Genomic DNA, 8,459 nt, shown 5'->3' on the forward strand with positions numbered 1-8,459 from the left:
GTGGAGTGATAACAGGCCCTGTGGTCCCAACGTGCCCATGGAGTGATAACAGGCCCTGTGGTCCCAACGTGCCCATGGAGTGATAACAGGCCCTGTGGTCCCAACGTGCCCATGCCGACCAAGTTGTCCCGTCTAAACGCAGAGTCCATAAACCCAGCAGATATTGAACCATCGTCAGGTGGGGTTGGAGGGGCGGGGTGGTGAGGCAGTCAGATGCAGGAGGGGCAGCAGTCAGTCAGTTTATTGTTTATTGTCACGTGTACCGAGGTACAGTGAAAAGCTTTTGTCGCGTGCAAACCACCTCTGATATGAAAGAGTCCAAACTTTAGCCTTGGTGTGAAATATCATTGCCATCTGCGGGTCCTCTGCTGCTACTATCCGGAGGAACTATGAGCGGATCAGCTCGAGGGGAAAGTAAACACCATGGCTTCAAGAGTGTGTCAGATGTTGGGTACCTTGCACCTCCTCTTATCACAAAGGTTCTACATCCGGTCAGGAATACTCTCCACATCCCTCGAAGAATCCACTCCAGCAATTCTCAAAGAGCTCAACACTGTCCAGGACAAAGCAGCCCTCTTTGTTTATCCCCCCCCCCCCCCCCCCCAGCCTAAACATTGATTCCCCCACCCCTGACACACAGTGACTACAATGTACCATCTATAACATTGACTACACTTGTTATCCGGGCCGTGCCAGCATTGTCTGTAAAGTCCATACCGAGTTGCACAGCATTCTGATGGATGAATTGGCATTGCCATATTGTCTCATCAATATAATAATAATAATAATAATAATAATAATAATAATAATACATTACATTTGTATAGTGCTTTTCTAGACACTCAAAGACACTTTACATGGTAAATAAGACATAAAAATAAATAAATAAACGAACAGAAAATGAAGAATAAGATGAAGTGACGGTCAGTGGTTGAAGGCAGTGTTGAACAGGTGAGACTTCAGTGATGTTTTGAATGTGGTGAGTGAGTGAAGAGGAGTCTCTGATGGTTTGAGGTTGTGAGTTCCAGAGGGTGGGAGCAGCGATGGAGAAAGCCCTGTCCCCCCAGGATCTGAGTTTGGTCCGGATGAGGGGGGGGGGGGGGGGGGGGGGGGGACAGGATATAAACATCAACATAAATAGCGTCCAGGTTAAATACAACAGAAGTGAAACACGCGATCAGATCAATATTGTCAGAACACAATTCCAATCAAAACCTCTATCAAAATTACATGAGTATCTTTAAATCGTTTGGATTAGGATTTGACGTGGGTTGTGATGGATGGGAGTATGAGAGCAAGGGGCAATCCAGCCCCCCCCCCCCCACCCCCCCCCCCCCCCCACCCGCCCACCCTATCCCCCAGCGACACTGGGGGAGCTCCTTCACCCAAAGAGGCAGAGTGGGGCAAGGTGGCAGTGCACCCCCACCCTCCCACAAGGTGGCAGTGCACCCCCACCCTCCCACAAGGTGGCAGTGCACCCCCACCCTCCCACAAGGTGGTAGGTCGCCCCCACCCTCCCACAAGGTGTAGTGCACCCCCACCCTCCCACAAGGTGTAGTGCACCCCCACCCTCCCACAAGGTGTAGTGCACCCCCACCCTCCCACAAGGTGTAGGTCGCCCCCACCCTCCCACAAGGTGTAGTGCACCCCCACCCTCCCACAAGGTGGCAGTTCACCCCCACCCTCCCACAAGGTGGCAGTTCACCCCCACCCTCCCACAAGGTGGCAGTTCACCCCCACCCTCCCACAAGGTGTAGTGCACCCCCACCCTCCCACAAGGTGGCAGTTCACCCCCACCCTCCCACAAGGTGGCAGTTCACCCCACCCTGCCACAGGGGCAGTTAGAGATGGGCAATGAATGCTGGCCTGGCAGATAGACCCAGCTCCTGAAAATAAACGTTAAAAATCCAGCACGATTATAAATCCTAAAGTCGAGTATTGACAGGAGTCACGACTGACCTCAAGTTGTTTACATTTCATGGAGGGACCTTTAGCCGGAGGAGCGTAAAGTCCTCCACCAAAGTCCTTGCCCTTGTGTACCACCGGCTCCCTGTGGCAGATCTGCTTCCAAACCTCCTGTGGCATTGACCTCAACAGTGACTTGTCTGAACATGTGACTGAAGAAGGGTCTCAACCTGAAACGTCTCCTATTCCTTCTCTCCAGAGATGCTGCCTGACCCGCTGAGTTACTCCAGCTTTCTGAGTGTATCTTCATTGTTAACCTGCATCTGCTGTTCCTTCCTGTAGAACTCTCGGGTCCCAGTCTGCTGGACCCATTGAGTGGTGGACTGCTGTATTAAACAAGACACCAGAGTGGGAATGGAAGTTTGTGTTAACTCCATCCCATTTGCTCCCCCAACCTCCAATCTACCCAGACCACAACCCACATTAAATCTCAATCTAAAAGAGTTAAAGATGTTGGCGTAATTTTGATAGAGTTTTGGGTTGGAATTGTATGCTGATAATAAACACGTGTTCATATCTTTCACTTCTGTTGAATTTAATCCAGGAATGATTTACACCGATGTTTGCTACATGAAAAGGAAAAATCTCCCAGAGTAGACATCACTCATAACAAAATTCATCCCCCCCTCCACAAATCTAATATTAGAATAAATAAAATCAAACATTAATCAGTTCAAGGGGCATTTAAATTCATTTTAAGCAGAATAATAAATAATAGATTGTGTAATATATTTTGTATTTTTCCTCACGAGCAGATTATAAATCATGTCCCATATAGTGAGACTATGTTCCGTATCATGCAATTGATCCCGTGAGTATTTATTTTGATCTTGCTTTCTCCAATTTTTAAAGTGGAAAAACATAAGGTCAACTTTCTTATTCACAACAAACTACAGGGGACTTTTCCAAAAAAAACTAAATCCTTCGCATTGCATAACAGATGTGAAGATTTGTAAACAGTTAGAGGAATAATAGTTTTATCATTTGGCATCCTTCCATGTTAATTAGCTGCCTTAAGAGCTTCATTATTTTGAATTATTGCTCAAATTCAGTTCAAGTCAAAGGGGATCTGAGGATCGAGACACAAGAGACTGCAGATGCTGGAATCTTGATCAAAACACAGAGTGCTGGAGGAACTCGGTGGGTCAGGCAGCATCTGTGGAGGGAGTAGACAGACAATGTTTCTGGTTAGGATGCTTCTTCACACTCAGTGGGAAGACGACGTTTCAGGTGAGCACCCTTTTTCAGACTTGGACAGTCCCCTGCCCATTGAATCTGAAGAAAGATCCTGACCCAAAACATCATCTGTCCAAACTCTCCACAGCCTTGCTCAACGTGCAGGCATTTGTGTCTCTTGTGCCTCTCGTTTATGTGTTACGCTGCCTATGATGTCTAAGCTTGGCTTCCATGTTCCTCCAGTCTCATTATCTTCCTCAATGCTCTTCCTCACTGCTGAGTAGTTGTAGTGGTAGGTTTAAGGTGAGGGGAACAAGATTTAATAGGAACCTGAGAGACGTCTTTTTCACACAGAGGGTGGTAGGTGAATGGAACGGGCTGCCAGAGGAGGTAGTTGAGACAAGTACTGTAACAACATTGAAAAGACATTTGGACATGTACATGGATAAGGAAAGTTTAGAGGGATACGGGGCAAATGCAGGCAAATGCGGGCGGCACGGTGGCGCAGTGGTAGAGTTGCTGTCTTACAGTGAATGCAGCGCCGGAGACTCAGGTTCGATCCTACTACAGGCGCCGTCTGTACGGAGTTTGTACGTTCTCCCCGTGACCTGCGTGGGTTTTCTCCGAGATCTTCGGTTTCCTCCCTCACTCCAAAGACGTACAGGTATGTAGGTTAATTGACTGGGTAAATGTAAAAAATGTCCCTAGTGTGTGTAGGATAGTTTTAATGTGCGGGGATCGCTGGGCGGCGCGGACTCGGTGGGCCGAAGGGCCTGTTTCCACACTGTATCTCTAAATCTAAATGGGACGAGCTTAGCATGGATTGTTTCCGTGGAATATAACTCTAAAAAAAGAGTTGATGGTTAAATGCACAAGAATGAGAGGGGATATGTGTGAGTGTTAATGTTGGCACGGATCTGTGGCTGAATGGTCTGTCTCCCTGCTGTAAACACTTTGTAATGTTTTAATACTTCACGGCCCGACTGAATGAAGCAGAACTAATGATGAATTAAACAATCCTGCACTGATTCACACAGGCCGAGCGAGGTCTGGCTTTCATTATCTTTCAACAAACTTTCAGGTCACCCAATCAACTTTTAATCTCTTGGCCAATATTGCAACAATATCATCATGGTTGTGGTTAAGCTTTTGATCCAAGGAATTTAATGCAAAATTCTGGGGAACTACCTTTCCCATGAATGTGGGGTTTGTGAGGCTAAAATGCAGAGATGTCACAAGTCACGTTGATTGGCGCATGGTGGCGCAGCGGTAGAGTTGCTGCCTCACAGCGCCAGAGACCCGGGTTCAATCCTGACCTCGGGTGCTGTCTATACGGAGTTTGTACGTTCTCCCCGTGACCTGCGTGGGTTTTCTCCGTATGCTCCTATTTCCTCCCATACTCGAAAGGCAGGTTTGTAGGTGAATTCACTTGGTATCATTGTAAATTGTCCCTAGCATGTGTAGGATAGAGTTAATGTGTGGGGATCGCTGGTCAACACGGTCTCGGAGGGCCGAAGGGCCTGTTTCCGCTAAACTGAACTAACTCAGGAGTGTTTAACTGATATGTACCAACAACAGAACACTGAAGTTCTCATTTGCTGCAGCTTTACGCAGTAGCACACAGATAAATATAATAATCTAGAATGCAATAAATTAATAATCACAATACTAAGTAACCATAATTATGCAAAACCAAACCAGGTAGTAGAAACAAACAGTGAGGTTAGTGTTGTGCAGCGTTCAAGAGCCTGATGGTTGCTGAGAAGAAGCTGTTGTTGAACCTGGAGGTCAGTACCTGTGATGGACCGGACAGTGTCCACCATTCTGTGTCGTGTCCTTTGGTGTTTAAGAGGAAGTTGATGACTTGATGTGAAGGAGATGTGTACATGTGGACTGTGGAAGGGGGGAGGGGGGAGACTCGTGCAGGGCAAGACTACAGCGGCTGGGCCAATCCGTCTGCTCTCAATAAACGCCACCCAATTACTGGTGAATATATTTGACTCTCAAGCCTGCATGGCAACAGGTATGTGGGCGGATTAGATTCAACGTTCCTGCTGGCTCCAGGATATTTGTAAGGAATAATTAAGTGATGAATGGTGAGGTTTCTAGTGCTGTGTGTTGAGCGAGCTGGAAGGCCAGGCTTGTGTACTGAGCTGGGGCTGGATCAGCAGCTCGTGAGCCTGGCTGGAGGGAGGACTGACGGGGTACGCAGGTACAAGGCTCTCACGTTCACCTTCTCCTGCAAAGCACAAGGATGACAACCATCTTACAACCCAATGGTATAGAACATAGAACAGTACAGCACAGCACAGGCCCTTCAGCCCACAATGTCCATGCTGAACATGAAGCCATGTTAAACTAATCTCCTCTGTAATCCATATCCCTCCATTCCGTGCATAGCCACGTGCCGATATAAAAGGGTCTTGATCCGAAACGTCACCCATTCCTTCTCACCCAGAGAGTTGTGAATTTGTGGAATTCTCTACCACAGAGAGCAGTGGAGGCCAATTCACTGGATGAATTTTAAAGAGAGTTAGATAGAGCTCTAGGGGCTAGTGGAATCAAGGGATATGGGGAGAAGGCAGGCACAGGTTACTGATTGTGGATGATCAGCCATGATCACAACGATTGGCGGTGCTGGCTCAAAGGGCCAAATGGCCTTCTTCTGCACCTTTTTTTCTACGTTTCTATGTTTATATTTCTCCAGAGATACTGCCTGTCCCGTTGAGTTACTCCAGCATTTTGTGCCTATCTGAAAGTCTCTTAAACACCACAACCTGCCTCCACCGCTACCCCTGGCAGTGCGTTCCAGGCCCCCACCACCCTCTGTGTAAAAAGATATTGCCCCACAAAGTTAAAAGTCTCCTTTGAACTTTGCCGCTCTCACCTTCTAGTCTTTGACGGTTCCACCCCGGGAGAAAGGCTCTGACTGTCTACTGTCTCTTCATCTTGTATACTTCTGCCAACTCTCCCAGCGGCCTCTGGCATTCCACCGTTGTGAACCTTGAATTTTCAACCTTCAAATAATAAACCCCTCCCCACCCCACACTTTTTCTTTTCTGTACCTCCCTAAACCCAGTACCCCCAAAGCCCACCCCATTTCCCTGCTCCATTCCTGCCCCCTTTGTACACATCTCCTGTTCCCAAGTCCCATTTCCCTTTTATACCCCTCATTCCCCTCCCCTTGTCCCCTTCTACCCATCTCTCTCATTCCAGCTTTACCTTTCATTCCTCCTCTCCTTGCCTGATACCTTATCTCCTTTCCACCTCTCGCCATTGCTTCTTACTCCACCCATCTGCAAATCCACCCACCCCCCACTCTTGCATCCACCTATCACTTGCCAGGATTTGTCCCACCACCACCTCTCTTTTCCATCTTTCGTCACTCCAAGGGAGAGACGCGACCCAAAACGCCATCTGTCCATTCCAATCACATATGCTGCTTGATCTACCCAGTTCCTCCAGCACTTTGTGTTTTGAGCAAGATCGCAGCGTCTGCAGTTCCTTTTGTCTCCAGGTGCTGCCTCCTTGTCACGTTTCCATGTGTTGTGTGAGAACATTTCTCCTGATGTTGGCATTCAGACCCAAGACCCCGATGGACCCCACCTCCCCTCCACACTTCCCATGCCACCCTGAACTGCTCAGACTGCCCATAGTGTTGGCTCAACCCAGACAATGGGGACTGTTCATTAACAAATAACTGATGGGCTGATGGAGCAAAAATGTACAGCTTTACTGCAATACTTGCTAGACAAATTACACTTTCTGTGTTAAGGCAGCTGCCAACTTGTTTTTGTTCTTTAAATTTATAGTATCTGATTGATTCTTGAATAAACAAGTTATATTCATGAAATGAATCGACATCAGTAAAGACCTTCGACTTGGGTTTTGCATTGCGTTGCTTGAGCCAAACCGTAGACAGAACAAATATTTATCTTCATTCTCTTTTTCCCCAATGACCCTGGTTCAAAAATGCCTGTGGGAATGGATAAGTTGCATTCAGTATTTTGGCAAGAGCATTAATGGAGGTCTAAAGATATATCTTGCCACAGCAGATACACGACAATCTATTAAATCAACGTTCTACTGCAAGTAACAACGTTACATTATGTGGAGCAGACCCATCCCCTCAACTACAGACGGGCAGTCATTGGTTTATCATCATCTTCTATTTATAAAGGAACCTCTGATCTCCCCACCCTGCATCTGAAAGAGTCTGGGAACATTATATTAAATATTCCTTTCCTCCCGTTGCCCCATCTGTGAGATCAAGGAGTTCGTGTCTCATCCCGTCGTTGTTTATGTGACCGGTTCCAACTGTCAATTGTCAAAGTTCTGGTAATTGTCTCAATCTCTTTCAAAATCTGTCAGCATGTTGATTTTTGTTTTGCCAGAACATTTATTCAACTCGGCTTGTGATTTCCCTATCGTCCCAGATTCTCTACTAAATTGGCCGGTTCGGTCAAGTTTCGTTTTCCTGCATCCAGTATTGCTCCAGGTGGCAGAAAGTAGTCGAGCTAATTGCCTCAATTCAATAAATATCCCACAATCCGAGCAGCCAAACAGCCCAGTGGCCAACGGTCCATGTCCACAGAACTGCACTGGACAATGTCGGGATGTGGAAGAAGGAACGGCAGATGTGGTTTACAAATGTGCCTCCTGTTGAATCCCACAACATTTTATCCTCATGAGATCTGCAGGAGGGGCTGCCTCTAAAAGGCAGCCAGCATGATCAATGTCCCACACTCTCATGGCCACACTCTCATCTCGCTGCTACCATCAGGACAAAGATACAGGAGTCTAAGAACCATGACCTCCAGGTTCAAGAACAACTTCTTCCCAATATCCATCAGATTCTTGCACACTACACAACACTAACCTCAACTATGAACTTCCATGAACTGTGTAGGTTGCACTGTGAGCCAGGTATTTTATACTAGTGTTATGGTTATTAATTTATTGAGTTTTGTTTTAATATATATTTACAAACCTGTTCAATGTTTCAATGGTTTCACTGGCACAGTGGCGCAGAGTTGCTGCCTTACAGCGAATGTAGCGCCGGAGACTCAGGTTCGATCCTGACTACGGGCGCCGTCTGTACGGAGTTTGTACGTTCTCCCCGTGACCTGTGTGGGTTTTCTCCGAGATCTTCGGTTTCCTCCCACACTCCATAGACGTACAGGTATGTAGGTTAATTGGCTGGGCAAAAGTAAAAATTGTCCCTAGTTGGTGTAGGATAGTGTTAGTGTGCGGGGATCGCTGGGCGGCACGGACCCGGTGGGCCGAAGGGCCTGTTTCTGCGCTGTATCTCTAAATCT

Source organism: Rhinoraja longicauda, chromosome 35 (genome assembly GCF_053455715.1).
Source record: "Rhinoraja longicauda isolate Sanriku21f chromosome 35, sRhiLon1.1, whole genome shotgun sequence".
In the NCBI taxonomy this organism is placed as follows: domain Eukaryota; kingdom Metazoa; phylum Chordata; class Chondrichthyes; order Rajiformes; family Arhynchobatidae; genus Rhinoraja; species Rhinoraja longicauda.